Source organism: Rhinolophus sinicus, linkage group LG09 (assembly GCF_036562045.2).
Source record: "Rhinolophus sinicus isolate RSC01 linkage group LG09, ASM3656204v1, whole genome shotgun sequence".
In the NCBI taxonomy this organism is placed as follows: domain Eukaryota; kingdom Metazoa; phylum Chordata; class Mammalia; order Chiroptera; family Rhinolophidae; genus Rhinolophus; species Rhinolophus sinicus.
The window spans coordinates 116,110,487-116,126,032 of record NC_133758.1 but is presented as its reverse complement, the minus strand read 5'-3'; the positions used below and the strand labels follow the sequence as shown (position 1 = coordinate 116,126,032).

The 15,546-nt window shown below is 56.9% G+C and overlaps 1 protein-coding gene across 3 annotated transcripts in view; it reads right to left on the bottom strand.

The window, feature by feature from the left end:
* Nucleotides 1-15,546, bottom strand: part of TNS3 (tensin 3) — a 167,257-nt gene that overhangs the window by 140,723 nt on the left and 10,988 nt on the right. The window contains exon 1 of one of the 3 annotated variants that reach the window (XM_019731606.2): nt 5,871-5,886. The exons of the other annotated variants lie outside the window; for them this stretch is intronic. The gene's annotated coding sequence lies outside the window, so the exon portion shown is untranslated. Of the gene's footprint in view, nt 1-5,870; nt 5,887-15,546 lie in introns of those variants that run through there. 3 annotated transcript variants of the gene reach the window in all.

Here is a 15,546-nt window from a genome sequence, read left to right as displayed (position 1 = left end):
CATCACATCCGGTTTCCAGTCCCAGTTTGCTCGTGGGGGCTGCAGTTTCAGAAGGAAATGTGAAGCCTGGAGTTTGGGAGGTGAAGGTGGGCTGTACAGTGGAGACGGGGTATCAGGAAGAAGGCAGACACCTGGAGAGCGGAAAGGCAGCGGGGAAGGGAGGGAGGGCTTCTCCATGGCCTGCCAGACCCCGCAGAATGGAGTCCTCGTGGGCTGCCCACACGAGCAGTGGGGCTTAATTCCACCAGGAGCTCCCGCATCTGTGGGTGGAAGAGACGGGAGGGCCACCTTGGCCATGGCCCTGTCCGGCTGGGGCCACCTCCTCCCTCCGGTGGGGCACGGAGGAGGCCCCTGCACGGGAGCAGATGGCGCTGGGGAACCCTCTGGCCTCAGGCTGGCCCCCGGTGTACCCCCAGCAGTGGCCCCAGTGACCTGACCTGACCTGCCCGGAGGCCCAGGCGTGTGCGGGTCTAGTGACCTGCGATGCGTCCACAGCTCAGAGCTGTGTTGGTCTAACGCCCGACTTCAGATCCTCACCTCTGCTCGCAACTCCCGATGCCTTAGCTCTGCAGTCGTCTGGGTGGGCTGGACCAGGGCCTTTATGGTTAACACATGTGCGAATTCCAGCCCAGCGAGGACTCCGGCTGCTTAACCTCTCAGGCGCTGGCGCTGGATATCCATCCGCCTTTCTGCGGTGAACAGCAGAGCTGCTCTCCGACCTTCAACCACGAGAAGGCCAGGCGGGTGCCATTCTGGGTTCCTGGCCCACCAGACACCCAGCCCTACTCGTTGCCCCCGTCGTCATTATTCACATGTTGAGACTTTCTTTTCTGCAGACACAGCCCTCTCCCCCGTGACTGCAGGAGCCTGCGCACACCCGGCCGCGTTCATGTCTGCTTCTCCAGGACCTAACACAGGCCGGGCACAGACCAGGACACACACTGTAGTGCTGTCCAGGGCGGTGCAAACGCCTGGCCCAGAAGCCACAGGGCACAGCAGCGCCTCACCCACGGACCAGCAGAGGGACCCTGATCCCAGCAGACAGCAGGTGAACCCTAACATGGTAAAGCTCCCGTGGACCTGGGGACAAGGCTCTCTGGGGGGACCCCGGCCCCTGGAAATGTTTGTGCTGAACGCCAGTGCTCATGGCCAGGCCTGCACGATTGGAAAACAATGGTGGTTCTTCTCCTGGGGACTCCCTGGGTCTCCTACTTATTTGAAAGGTGCACCATTCAGAAAACTCCCACACTTTACTACATGCACGTGATACACCCCATGGGGTTGCCACAAGCAGTCAGCAGTCAGGACGTGGTCTCTGCCCCGAAACCCAAGCTACTTCCCCAAATGCAAAACTGGGAGCCTGCAGTGATTCCCCACTGTGCTAGCGGCCCCCTCTCCCCAGCCAGCTTACACCTGAGCTCTGTGTCCTGGAGGTTGCGGGCCCCACTCTGGAGTCTCCTTTCTCCTTTCTGCCTGGAAACTGCTGCCTTTCTGGGCTCCGCTGCAGACCCGCCTCCTGTCCCACCGCCCTGACCAGTTAATTGCCCTCTACCCCACCGACCTCATCCTTGGGGCACAGCCCTGGAGTGTGGTCATGTCTTGTGCCTCCAGGCTGCAGTCCTAGCCTTTGTCTGGGGTTTTCCACACACAAAACAGAGCGGGAGCAATAAATGCTGGGGCAGGAAGGAAAAAGTCAGCGTTCCGCCCTGTCCTTGCCGTCAATGTCAGCGTTTCACCCGACCCCCTCAGAAGCAAGCTGAAGCAGAAGGGTTTGGGGTCAGTCAGTCTGGGGACCCTGGGGACCAGAAACCAGGGCAGGACTGGAGCCCACTCACCCAGGCGCAAGCAGCCCTGGCCTCGCCGGCCTCACCCTGCAACTGGGCTGCCCCTCGTCAGGCTGCAGCCCACCATGCTCCTCTCGGACCCAACGCCCGGCTCTGGCTGCTCGCTGCACTGAGTGCCCAGAACCAAAGCGAGGTTCTGCCTGCAGAAGACGGACTTCAGAGCACTGGGGTCCAGACCACGAGGACAAGCCCCAGCTCAGGGCCTCGGGTGCATCACCCACCTGGGGCTGGACACCAGGTTGCACTGTGGCAGGAGCCCCTGGATGAGGCCGGCTCTGCCATGGATACAAGGATGGCTGGTGACGGCCGCTGAGAGCGGTACTACTGGATTATAAACCACTGGACACAAGGATGGCTGGTGACGGCCACTGAGAGCGATACTACTGGGTTATAAACCACTGGATACAAGGATGGCTGGTGACGGCCGCTGAGAGCGATACTACTGGGTTATAAACCACTGGATACAAGGATGGCTGGTGACGGCCGCTGAGAGCGATACTACTGGGTTATAAACCACTGGACACAAGGACGGCTGGTGACGGCCACTGAGAGCGATACTACTGGATTATAAACCACTGGACACAAGGATGGCTGGTGACGGCCGCTGAGAGCGATACTACTGGGTTATAAACCACTGGATACAAGGATGGCTGGTGACGGCCGCTGAGAGCGATACTACTGGGTTATAAACCACTGGACACAAGGACGGCTGGTGACGGCCGCTGAGAGCGATACTACTGGATTATAAACCACTGGACACAAGGATGGCTGGTGACGGCCGCTGAGAGCGATACTACTGGGTTATAAACCACTGGATACAAGGATGGCTGGTGACGGCCGCTGAGAGCGATACTACTGGGTTATAAACCACTGGATACAAGGATGGCTGGTGACGGCCGCTGAGAGCGATACTACTGGGTTATAAACCACTGGACACAAGGATGGCTGGTGACGGCCGCTGAGAGCGGTACTACTGGATTATAAACCACTGGACACAAGGATGGCTGGTGACGGCCGCTGAGAGCGATACTACTGGATTATAAACCACTGGACACAAGGATGGCTGGTGACGGCCGCTGAGAGCGGTACTACTGGGTTATAAACCACTGGACACAGTAGTAATCCATGAGGCCATGGGTCCTACTGACAGAAATAAGGAAACACAGTGAAGGTCTGAGGAGAAACAGACGTCGGCGTGGCCTCAAGGCTCCTCCCACCCCGGGGACAGAGAGGATGGTGGCAGGAGGCTCAGCAGTAAGTGGGGATGAGGGTATGAGGAAGGGGAAAAGTTTTAGTTCCCACTTGTCCTGGGACCTCGCAGAGGAGAGCCACAGTCTACCATCTGTCACTCTGGAGAAGCTCTGCACAGTCTCCATCCCCCTTCCCTTTGTTGTAAAAGGGGACAGTAAGTCTACAACAGAGCAGGCCCCCCACGCCTCCTCAGTCAGGGGCCCGGACCCTGGCCTTGCCAGGACGCACGGGTGGTGACAGCACAACTCTCCTGCCGATGTTCCTGCTCGGAGACAATACCTGAACCTAACGGTGACCAGGCCCTGCACGCGGACCTCAGAGGCGCCCGCACCCACTGGCCCCGCCCCAGCTCCCAGCCTGGGGTCTGCGGTGGGGTCACCAAACATTCTGGGCACACGCCAATGTCTGCACCCTCCAGCCCTGGCACACGCAGCATCTGTCACAGGCCAGTACACTCCTCTGTGCTGTGAACTGGAGAGGCAAGGAGTCCCCACCAGACACCTAAAGCGTCTTAGAAGCAGGTTACCTCCGACAATGAAGAAGACCTTCAGTTTACAGAGCTCCTGCCCAGACAGCTGTCTGGGGCCTGCTCTCGCGCCCCCGGCTCTGAGCTGGCCCTCCCTCCCCGTCCAGCGGTGCTGGTGGCGGGCACACCTGGGCCACCTTGGGCGCAGACCTCGGGCAAATCCTGGCTCTCAGGACATCCCTCACCCTCCTCCCCTGCTCAGCAAGCATCTGCTCCCCACTACCACCCAGGCGCACAGACCACTGTCTAGTACTTCCTGATGGGGAACATTGAACACAGGGGAAACTGAGGCCCGGGGCGCCTAGGGGTGAGAGGGGGGCCTGGGAGATGGAGAGCCAGGGAGCACAGGCACATCACCTAACCCAGCACCCCCTCGGGGCCACAGGGGCCACCTCGCAGGGTGTATTAGGACCAGGACAGTAAGGCCTTGCCACCTCAGCTTCCGTCTTTCACAGCCACTGCTCCTCCAAGTCCCAGCAGGTGCTCAAAGACGTGATGAACGCAGGAGCCCCTGGCCCCAAGGGGGTCTTTTAGTCCCATCAACATAACCCACATGTCTTGGTCGGTGGCTACAGAATTCAGGGCAACCCCCAGCCTGAGCTCCCAGCACCCTCCCACAGCTCATGGCTTCTTTTAAGGAACAAAGTGGTAACTTCTGACATACTTAGCAGAATGTTTTTTGCCGATGCTCGGAAAATAGGCATTTCACGCCTCTCTCCCCTTTCATCATTTCCTTTCCTCTGCCTTCAAAAAGTACAGAAAAAATGCTTTCCTTACAAAATCAACTTCCAATATGTGTTTTTACCCCTTCCTTGCTCAAAAAAAAAAAAAAAGCAACTGTTTTGTTCAAGAACTTGCAGAGCAAAGCAAAAGGGTTAAGGGCCACCCTCCCACCCCCAGGCAGTGTCATCTCTTTTCCAGACTTGGGGTCTACCGCACTTTCCTCCTCTGTCTCCTGGCCACCCCAGGGGGAGAAGTAAGGGAATGATGGGAACTGGGCTGCGAGAGAAGCATCTTTGGGCCCTCACCTGCCCCGTGGGGGAGGCTGGGGTGCAGCAAGAGAGGGTGAGGGCAGGGAGGAAGGGCTGTAGTGTGCAGGCTTCTGCCTGAGTGGACATCAAGTGAAACCTCAAAGAGGAAAAAGGACCCTCCCACAGCCTCTCACACCCCATGTTCCTGCCTGCTGCCCCCTCACAGACACAGAGAGGGGTTCATTGGGGTAAGAAGGGCCCCCAAACTCTTGGCCTCACCCTCCCATAGGGAAAAGGGGTGGAGATGCAACAATACATATCAGACTAGTAAATGGAAACAAGGTTTTTCTCTGCACGCTGACCTGACCCAGGGGAAGGGGACTGCAAGCGTGGAGGGCCCTCGGCCAGTCTTCCTGCCTCTTACACTCAGACACCGGCCCGACGGCTCACAGCTTTCCATCCTCCGGTCCGTTCTCAGACCTCTGGGGCTCCTGAGTGCCAAGCCACCGCCAGTGATAAACCTGGAGGTGCCTGGGGCTCTGCACCAGCACTGGACTCCAAGCACAACCCCCGAATCAGTTAGACGGCGAGACCCACAATGGGGGGACAGATTCTGCTGCTCTCGGCACCGGAACACCCGAAGTAGAGAGGGGAGTGTCCACTTCCTGCTGGACGCTGAAGGAAATGGACACGGCTGCTGGGACTCACCTGGCCCCAACTCTCCCCACTGATACCGAATTGAGCTATTTCTGGTGGGTTTTGTTTAACACAAAGGAAAATCTGCATCGCTGTCCATGCCTGGTGACGGGCCTCAAAATGCCCACATGGGCCAGGTGTCGCCCCACCCCAACCCGAAATCCTGGTTCCCTGCAGACAAGCAGAGGGTCAGGGAAGTCAGCCTGCTTGGTGACACTCCACGGCCACAGCTGAGGGTGGCTACAGTGAGTGGCCCCAAAGTCATGCCGTTACCCCAGGTGGGCGTGAGGACACGGCCCACGCCCGTCTGCCCATCACCTAGAGCGTCCCTGCACAAGGCCCTATACACCCTCTGCCCAGGGGAGGACGAATGGAGACAGGTGAGGCTGACAGAGCCCTGAGTCACCCAGCCTCGGCTCAAAGCCCCCTGAATTCACCCTACTCCTTCCACTCCCGAGTTCTCCAGACCCAGGGTCTGGCTTGGACAAAACTGGGTAACAGCGGGACCACCTCTGGAACTCTGGGTGGAGATTCTGCCCCTGAGAACCCAGCACCACCCTCCATGTCCCACCTGGAACGAACCGTTCTCAGCCCACAGCCTTTGGGGGGCACCGGACGCCTGGAATCTCTTCAAAATCTCCCCTGGGGCCTCTGGTCTGCAGCTGGGTTAAGAAGCACGGGGCACGGAGACTTGGGGACCAAGCACGTGGCCTGGTGCATCATCCCCCAGGAGGCGGGACCGACCTCAGGCAGGCAACACCAGGGGCACAGGGGCAGCTCTGTCACCCGCCGACTGTCTGCAGGTTTAGAAGTGGTCACTCTGGGCCACCACTTCCTCCTCTGCTAATGCGGATGACAACTCACTCCCGATCCCACAAAGTTCCGGTGAGGTTTCCACCAGGCCATGCACAGAGGGGCTCTGGAAGACACCAGTGGTAGCCCTCTTCCCCAGCTACGGCCCCTGCGGGCTGGGGGGCGGGGGGGGCTAGTAGGCATGGAAACAGCATCACAGGCTGAGGCAGTTGGGCTGTTTTCATCGCTACGAGCAAGTCTAGCTACTTATTCCTGAAGTTTTTTAAAAAGCAAGTTACTGCGTTTCTCATTGCCACTGCAAGTCAGCATTTTTATTCCCGGGCGGGCATGTGGCGCTTATAATTTTAAAACCCGAGTTAATAAAACTTTTATAATTTTAAAAAGTTAAAGGTTTCTTTTTTGATTATCAAATGAGTGTGTTTTCAGTCACAACACTTATAAAATAAATTTCTTTTCATTGTAAAGTTACCAGATTTTAAAACCAACAACATTTTCTCATTTTTACAGCTAAGCTATATAAATTCTTAAATGTCAAAATTTTTGTTCAAGTGCTTTGTCACTCAACTTACAGATCTAGAACATGATTAATCTACAAGTAAGTCCTCATGGTTAGATGAATTTTAGGCTGGGTCCTTAATGATCTAGAAGCAATCATTCACAAAAATGCCACCGAAGCATTTTAATGAAATCATTTCATTTAATGCCACCAAGCATGGGAACAATATCTCACAACTAAACCCAGCAGATACATGTCAAACAGCTTTGACTGGAATGGGTGGTTGGGTGGTGATGGACGGTGACGGGTCACAATGTGCACAAATACCAACTCATGTTGTACCCGAGTCTGACAGAATGTTATACGTCCATTACACCTGCATAACATATTTTAAATAAAATAAATAAAATGAAGGTCCGGGAAGCGTTTTTATGGGTTCCGTTTGGGAAGACACAAGATCTCACGGCAAAGCCAGAAGCCTACTAGGGAAGGGCACGTAGAAATTACTGCAAACTGTTTTATCTGCATTCTCCTGTGATTATCTGAAAGACCTACACGAAGGAAGACTAAATAGAAGCATTATAAATAAGGAGGCCATACACAGGGTTTGGGTTTGGGTTTAAAAAAAAAGCTAAAGATTGTGAGTTTAAAAAGCACAGAATTGACAGTCCTCTGAATCCTACCTTTTTTTTTTCCAAGTTATTCCAGTTCCAGTCCCACTTCAGCACTGGGGCTTCTCATGTGGTGTCTGGAACCCTGCAGACACTGTCCCTGCAGGTCAGACAGAGGGGGGGACACAGCTGGGCCACCGCCCCTCGCTGCCCTCTGCGTCCTGCACACGGTGACCCCCCACGAGGACGCCACACGGGGCCAGGACTGCAGGCTCCGGTCTCTGCGTGTCCACTGGGGACAGGCTGTGCTGGCACATCACTGAGGGAATGAGCACTGTAAGTCAGTAAGACAGACGCCAGGTCATTGGGGCCACTCCCTGGGGCCACACCCGGGCTGGGCCTTGGAACCTGGGGCCTGTATCTGCTGCCCTTTGATTTCTGATAGCTGATTGACATGACTCACCGCCCATCTATTCACACGCGTGGGAGGGACCAGAAGACAGAGCCTGAAGGGGAAGATGGTCCTGATGATGAAACAGGGAAGGGCTGGGTGCCAGGCTGGAGGTCTGACTTGACTCTGGTCAAAAGGGGGAGTCAGAGCTCACAAGCAGGGGTGGAGGGGCGAGAGGGGAGGCGGGAGGCCGGCAGAGGGGAGGCCTGTGCTGATGGTGGCGATGAAAAGATGGCAGCAGTGGCAAGATGGAAGCTGGCCCCAAGGTCAGGATGACCTTAACTGAGCTCGGAATTCAGGAGCAAGAACAGGTTTGATGAGAGAAGGGCCTGGCTGGGGCCAGAGCTCCAGAGGTTGTCAGTCCCAACAGCACTGGGGTTTGGGTCCAGATGTGTGACAGGCTTTTGCTGAAATCCAGGGTCGGGGAAGGCAACACACACCGGACATGAGGTCCCAGTAAGTGTGGGTGCAGGAGTGGCTCTCCCAGCTCTTGGGGCCCCTGCCACTACAAGCACAGGGTCCCGGGGGCCATGTATTGTCTGGTCAGCTGGCCAGTTCACACTGCACCTGATGTGTAAGAGATCGGCAAGGCGAAGGTCAGGGGCATCAGCCAAGGTCACAGCCCACAAGACAAAGTCCCTGTCCTCACCCAGTCTACTGTTTTCCTGAGAGAGCCAGCCCTCCGGGAAACCCACAGAACAGATGTGTGAGCTGCCCCAGAGGAAAACAGAGGAAAGGACAGAAATTGCACCAGAGATGGGGGAGGGGCATAGCAAGGGCAATCTGATGTTTTCTTTGATGTTTTATACGTGGGACTGAGGAGGTGACATCAGAGCAGACACGTGAAGAACACTGGGGCCAAGGGTGGGGACAAGCCACTGCAGGTCACATCCTAGTGGGGGACAGTGGCAGCTGTGGGGTGGGACGGGGCCCAGGCTTGTGGCTAATGTAAGGAGTTGGTCTGTGGAAATGGTGGGAGGGTCTGGCACCGTGACGTGGCTCCAATGCTGCCCTGTGACAGAGGCTGGGGTGGAGGCGGGTGCAGAAGTGACAGAAAGTCCAGTCAACATCTTGTACCCACGATGTGCCCCTGGCAAGGGACAACGGTGGCTGGTGGCTGGCACCAGGTGGTTGCAGGTGCCAAGGCAAGGCGGCTCCACCCTGGACCCATCCGGAGGAGGAGGCTGGCGGGGCTGGGTGACAAGGTGGCTGTCTTGCTGGGGTGTGAACTTCAGTGGACGGGAGACCGTAGAGCCAGTGTGCATGAAGCGCTGTGTGGGTGGCCTGGGTGAGGACATCAGGAGGGGAGGGAGGCAGGGCTGGGCTCAGGCAGAGACACAGGGCAGCGGGGAGCTTTGGCCTGGTCAGTGTCTGAAACTACGGTGGGAGACATGCTATGAGAGAAGGTCAATAACTGGCGGAGCACTTAGGAAAGTGACTGGACCACATGTATCACAAACCACAATCCAATGATGGAGGCACTGGACACGAGGGGTGAGCAGGTGGGCATGAGGGTAAGCATGCCATCGTCATTAGCAGTGGCAGGGAGACAAAGTCCACCAACAGGGGAGGTCACATAGACGGACAGAGGGACTCGGTGCCCCCAGCACCTGGCACAGGGGATACATCCCACACATGTGAAAGGAGCACGTGCGCAAACCCCTACCTGGAAACAGGTAAGATAATCCTCCCAGCACAGAGACCATGTAATAACGAAGACTGATTTCTGCTAAAGCACCGTCCTTGAGGGGAAAACAAACTACGTGGCAGTTATGCAAAGGTCCAACAATGTATCTGTGAGGAGGGCGAGTAGCACGGTAGGGGGCCTGGAGCCGCCTACCCCGCCCCAAGGTGTTGCAGGTGCCCCGAGACCCACAAGGGGCCCCTGAGGGGCAGGGGAACAGGAGCCACAGGCTGGCTTATTTGCATACGCCCCCTTGCACATTTTTCGGACACACCCAATTCATCTTTTTTTCATTATTTTCCCCCTGAGGCTATTTTGGCTGCAAGATAGATTCGACAAAATAACAGGGATTTGACAAATAAAAGGACTGCTTAAAGATGCCTTCCATTAATCTCAGGAGCCAGGAAGCAGTCTGGAGTTCAGCACCGAGAGCGTGAGAAACGATTTGCCTTGGGAAACAAAGACGCAGCAGCAACAACGGAATCGCTGCTGTCTCTGCCTCCATCTCAGAAATCAGTGACACATGTACACATACACACACGTGCACACTTGTACGCAGCTGTGTGTATACCCACCCACACACACGCACACATACTGACACGAATACACATGTGTATGTATAATACACGCATGCACACGGGGCTGTGCCTACAGAGGCCCATGACACGTGCGTTAACACACGTGCACAGTGCGGGCAGGGCAAGGCGAGCAGGCAGGGCTCTGTGTGAAGTGTGTGCTTGGAGCTTCCTGAATTCCAGTTCCCTCTTTTATAAAATAAACCCCACTGACTGTTGGGCAGAGAGGTTTGCTCAGAACACCATCGACTGCAGGCAATTCTGGAGAAACGTTTCATCAAAATGTGATCTTTTCAAAATTCTCTCTATTTAATAACACAGGAGGCGGCTTCCCTGAGAAGGTCCCCCTCAGGCTGTCCTGAGACCCGAGGTCTTACACCCTGGACAGTGTCTCTCCTGGTGTCTGCAGCGGCCCTGCTTGTCCCACGACGTGGGGGTCCTGCATCGGAGCTTGTCACAGGATGCCAGTACAACTCACAAGGGCACAATTATCGTGTAGTGTCTTTCAATTTCTTTTTTTTAACCCAATAATTGGGCCCTGCTATGAAGCAGTTTCTCTTATCAGCAGGTAAACCTCTAAGTCACACATCCTGACCAGAGAGAAGTGAAGCCACAGCCTCCTCCCCAGACAGAACCAGAGGGGACAGGTGAGATGTCCGAGGGGCGTGACTGCAGACACCTCTCTGTGGGCCTGGGCTGAAGGCCCCCCATTCAGACCCAAAGGCAGGGTCCCTCCCACAGCTGCTCAGTGTGAGGCTCGACTCCCAGGGCAGGAGGGGCACCTGTGGGTTTCAGGGCAGAGGGTGACAGGGGCAGGCCACAGCTCAGCGGATGTGTTGTCCCCATGCAGCCCCCTACCCTCAGGAAGGTTACAGAAGCACAGGAGACTGAGCAGACAGCTGGGGAGAGCCAAGGTGGACCCCCGATCCACGCGACCCAGACCCTCCTGAGAGCACCGGCAGTCGGCCGATACTTAGCTCCAGTGTGTGTACTCGTAGAATACACTGGTATTTTTTTCATTCTGGTTCATTTTTCTAAGCACTGACTGATTTCTCTGCCAACTAATAAATGGAGACATTGGGGGCATTTGGAAATATACGGAATTTCCTTCAGTGGGAGAGGGCGGGACACCATGCAATCCCAGGCAAATCCTCCCACAAGGAATTATTCCACCCAAAATGCTAGGAAGTGTGCACCAAGGGATCACAGCCACTGCTCAAAGACGTGTGCCATGCAATTTTCCAGAGACAGTCTATGGACTGGAAGGATGCCCAATTTTCGGGAGATGGGGTGGGAGACGGCAGTGAATGGGCCGCAGGACATCTCCATGTCTGTCTGTCTGTCTGTGGCCTGGAGCCCCTGGACCACTCGTCCCCATCACTGAGGCCCCAGCAAGCAGGCCTGGGCCGGGCCAGAACCTCCACTGTCCTCCGCCCTGCACAGGCGCTCCATCCAGGGCTCTGACATGAAAGGAGAAGGGGGGACAAGCCACAGCAAGCCAGGGCACCAGGATCAAAGCTGGGGCCACTCCAGGTAGTCCCCAGCAGGAATGCTTCCTCTGCTCAGATTCCCTTTTCTTAGCCAAGGGCAAACAGCAAAGCCCCCTCCCCCGCCATCTGTACCCCTCCTTTCAGGCTGACTTGACACTTGGCAGAGGCCCCCACGCCCTCACCTGGAGGTGCCCCCAGACTTTAGGTGCCCCTGCCTCAGGCAGTGTCCCTCAGCCCAACTTCAAAGAACCCGGGCGGGGCCCCTCCCTCAGCAGCCCTGGGGGAGGGGGTTTCACTCCAGGAAGTGGGTTGAAGGCTTGCTGGCAACTTCCCACTGGCTCTGGTTCCCTGGCTGGGGGTTCCCTGGCTGGGGGCTGGGATCAAGCCCCAGCCTCTCAGCAGGCTTCCGACGCCTGCTGAGAAGTCAGGGCAGTGGCCATGCAGAGGTCCTGGCCTCTGCCCCTCAGTGCCCACCTGGGCGTCCTATATGGGGCATCACCCTCCATACACCAGCAGGAACCCAGCTCGGGCACCAGGCTGGGCCTTCTTACAGGGTCAGCTTATGTCCCAGGACAGGGAGCAGGAGGGGACTTTGCAGGAGTCCACGGACCGAAACATGGGAAAATCAGCCTGACTCCTCCCAGAGCCGATCGTCCTGTGGGGTCCCCAGGGGAGGCGACGTGGCAGAAGCCAAGGGAAAACTTCATGCGTCAGAGCTTCGTGCACCCTTGAACAGTACGCGGCCATTGGAAGCACGTTCAGATTTCAATAATGGGGGCTGATGTCCTCGGGGCCCACAGAGGCAGCATCAGGACAAAGGCCACCGTTGAGCCCAAGGGCTTTCTGGTGCAGATCCCAGGGCTGTGCTCCGAGAAGCAGGGACCAGGAGGACAGAGTCCCACCAGCTGGACGCGGCATGAGGGGCGCCCCAGCAAGGGAGCACAGCCTCCCTGCTCTCCTGACCTCAGGCCTCAGTTAAGGTCAAGGGCATGACCCCTGACCTGCCCCAACATCTCATCACTTGGGCTGTGAAGGCTGCTCCCTCCATCTCTGTCCCCCTCCGCCCATGCCACCCAGCGCTAGCGACAGAGACAAGGGAGCTGCAGGGTGACAGAGGCCAGTGCAGCCTGGTGCCTTGTTAGCTCCCCACACATGGGCATTTTGGGCAATCAGGGAACTGTGAAGACGGTGCAGCGAGTGGGTGGTGATGGCAGCGCTGAGTTGCCGCCAGGGACGATACTGCGGATTCGTCAGCCAGTGTCTGGCTTCCAGGCACATCTAAGCGTGCAGGGTGACGAGACACCGGCTTCGATTATCTCAGGGAGAAGAGGTGGCAGGTGGTGGGCAACAGGGGAGGGAGACCTAAAGCAAGGAGAGCAAACCTTGAAAAGCACTGAATCGGCTGACGGGTTGCACGATCAGTTTCCTTTAATTGGGGGAAAGCTTGACATTTTCATCCTAAAGATGTGAGAAGGAAGTGAGCCCCCCCACAAGCACGGACACCCTCAGCCTCAGGTCTGCAGGAGCTCCACCTCAGAAGTCCCCTTTCCACAGCTCACAGCCGGGTCACCACACCCTGTACTACAACAGCACTACTGACAGGCGCCCACTGCATGGGGAAAGCAAGGCTCGGCTGGCCAGCAGGAGAGCACACGGCCGACACACTCGCCAAGAGCACAGCTGACCCTAAGGCCAATGGCCTCCCACGGGGGCAGGCGTGCTGAGGAGAAGACCTGCTGCCCAGGGCAGGTGCAGCAGGTGACAGGGCTCAGTAATGTCTGCTGGCCCAGGACCAGGCCTCTGCCATTGCTGCTGGCCCGCTGGTTCTCTGGCCGCCACTGCCCGCTGCTGCCCAGCCCTGGAACCTCTGGCCTGGGGCTGCCACCTGGGCCAGCAGGCGGGGTCGAGACGGGCACGTGAGAAGCGAGGACAGCAGCGGGCAGTGCCAGGGGCTCTGAGGAGGCTGCAGAGAAGGTGCAGGTGTCGGCCGCAGAGCAGCGCAGTCTAGAAATGCCTTTGCCACGCGCAGGCCGAGAGAGTGGGCCAGCAACTGGATCCTGACAGTGCCGCCTTCTCCAGAGTCTGAGGGTGGACACACTAGGACGCAGGCGGCACTCACACGTCAGCTGCACAAAAGCAATGAGTGAACAAGGTACAAACAAAGGAATCGCTCTCCAACAGGGCCTCACACGCATCTGTAAGTAAAGCACGCCCCTCCACCTGCGGCAGCCACCCCAGGTAGCGCCTTTTACCCTCAGCCACAAGCCTGACGCTTGTGAACGGACGCCCAACCGCGGCTCGTCCCTTATGGAAAGTGGAGGCAGGTGGTGGAGGTCCTGTCCCCCAGGGCCAGAGGCCACTGGTCACACCACGGCCCGGACGTGGCTGCTGTCTCTCTGGAGGACACGGGTCTGCCAATGGAGAGAGGCTGTGCGGGGCTGGGACTGTGGCCGAGAATAAAGCCACACTCTTGCGGGCACCTCATCGGGACCGCGAGCTGCAGGCCCCAAGCACGACACACTGCAGACGAAAGGTCTCTCAAAATGTGGCCAGTTCTGTAAATGCGTTCAGTCCCAAAGAAAGGACTTGTGAACATAAGCCGGGCAGCCTCAGCAGAGAGCAGATCAGGAGAGAGGAGACAAATCTGCTGGGAGCCAGCATTTTTACAGGCACAAACCCTCATTTATATGCTGCACAGGAGCCTCCACATCGCTAGTGGGTCTGTACTCAGACTGGAACCCATTCTGAGCACAAGACAAAGGATATGATTCTCGTCATCCTACAGTGTGGATTTGCAAGGAAACCCCACAGCACACTCCGTCCAAAAAGAACATTCTTTTATGCTACAAGAACAGCAAAGTAAGGGCTTTGTACTCACGAGTCCTGTTAGGGACCCTACCGGATTCCTAGCAGGCATTTGCTACCAACTTTCAATAATATGACAACTTGAAATGTGGCTACTTTCCAAAAAGTAACAGTGGGCTAGATTTTCAAGTCTGTAAGATAAGTGTTAAGGGCCGCCTCTGAAAGTTGGTGGAGTGTATTGCAAAGCAAGGGGCCAAGAAAGCAGAATGGCGGCCCTGAGGAAATTAAAATAGAGACCCGGAGAAAATGCACAAGCACCTCCCTCTCTTCTAGGAAAGAATCGGCTTTGGAAGGTTTCCATTTGGGTATGGAATTGTCTCCTCCCGTTGAAAGGGCTGGGGAAGCGCCAGTGACGTAACTAAGGCTGTCCCCAAGGTCACGCAGCTATCGCTAAGCTGTTCAAAGCTGTTATCACGTAGAAATGCCAAGCAGCCTTGGTTCTCTGGTCCTTGGAAGAGCTCAGACCTTACGGATGACAGATGGGAACGAAACGTACACCACCCAACCTCAGAGTGTGTCAGGAGATGCGGGACGGGCTAACTGGGGCCATGATGGTCAAGGTCTTTCCCGAGCCCTGGGGAGCTCCGGGCCCCACAGGCCGCTCAGCCCAAGCTCTGCGTGGGAAGGGGCTAGCACGGAGGGAAATGCTTCTTTTGGACTTAGCTCCTGGAAAGGGTTAATAACTACCCTGGGGGATGAAAGAAAAGGAATGACAATGACACCGGTATGTAGTACCCCTAGGACCCACTGGTGCTCAGCAACACCTCAGAGAAGCTGGGTGACAGTCCCTGGGCCATGCTGGTGACTGCAGAGCCCGCTACCTTCCCAGCTGGGACCCTCAAATCTGCTCCAGAGCAGCAGGCACCATGGGACACAGAGAGACTTATGTCCCCGAAAGCACTGGGGTCTGAGGAAGGAGACAGAGCAGGGAGGGACGGGAGGAACCAGGAAGCACAGGGATCCCCGGCAGCGACTAGAGAGACCGCCTGCCAGCAGCTGCCCATTCGTCCAGCTCACTGGGGGCTCAAACCAGAAGCTGAGCAAAGGTCAGCGTCACAGTAGCTCCCCTGCACAGGGCCCCACCAGCACACAGCAGCCACAGGCCCTGCCATGGTGGCCTGGGGAGCTGCTGTAGACACACAAGCTGGACAAGTTTGTGAGGCCCTACATTGGCCAAAGCCACACACACGTCCACTGCTGTCACCCCGCTGGTCCTGGCCACAGGCCTTCGGACCAGGGCGTGGACGGTCGGCCTCCACAGAGGGGCCAGGCG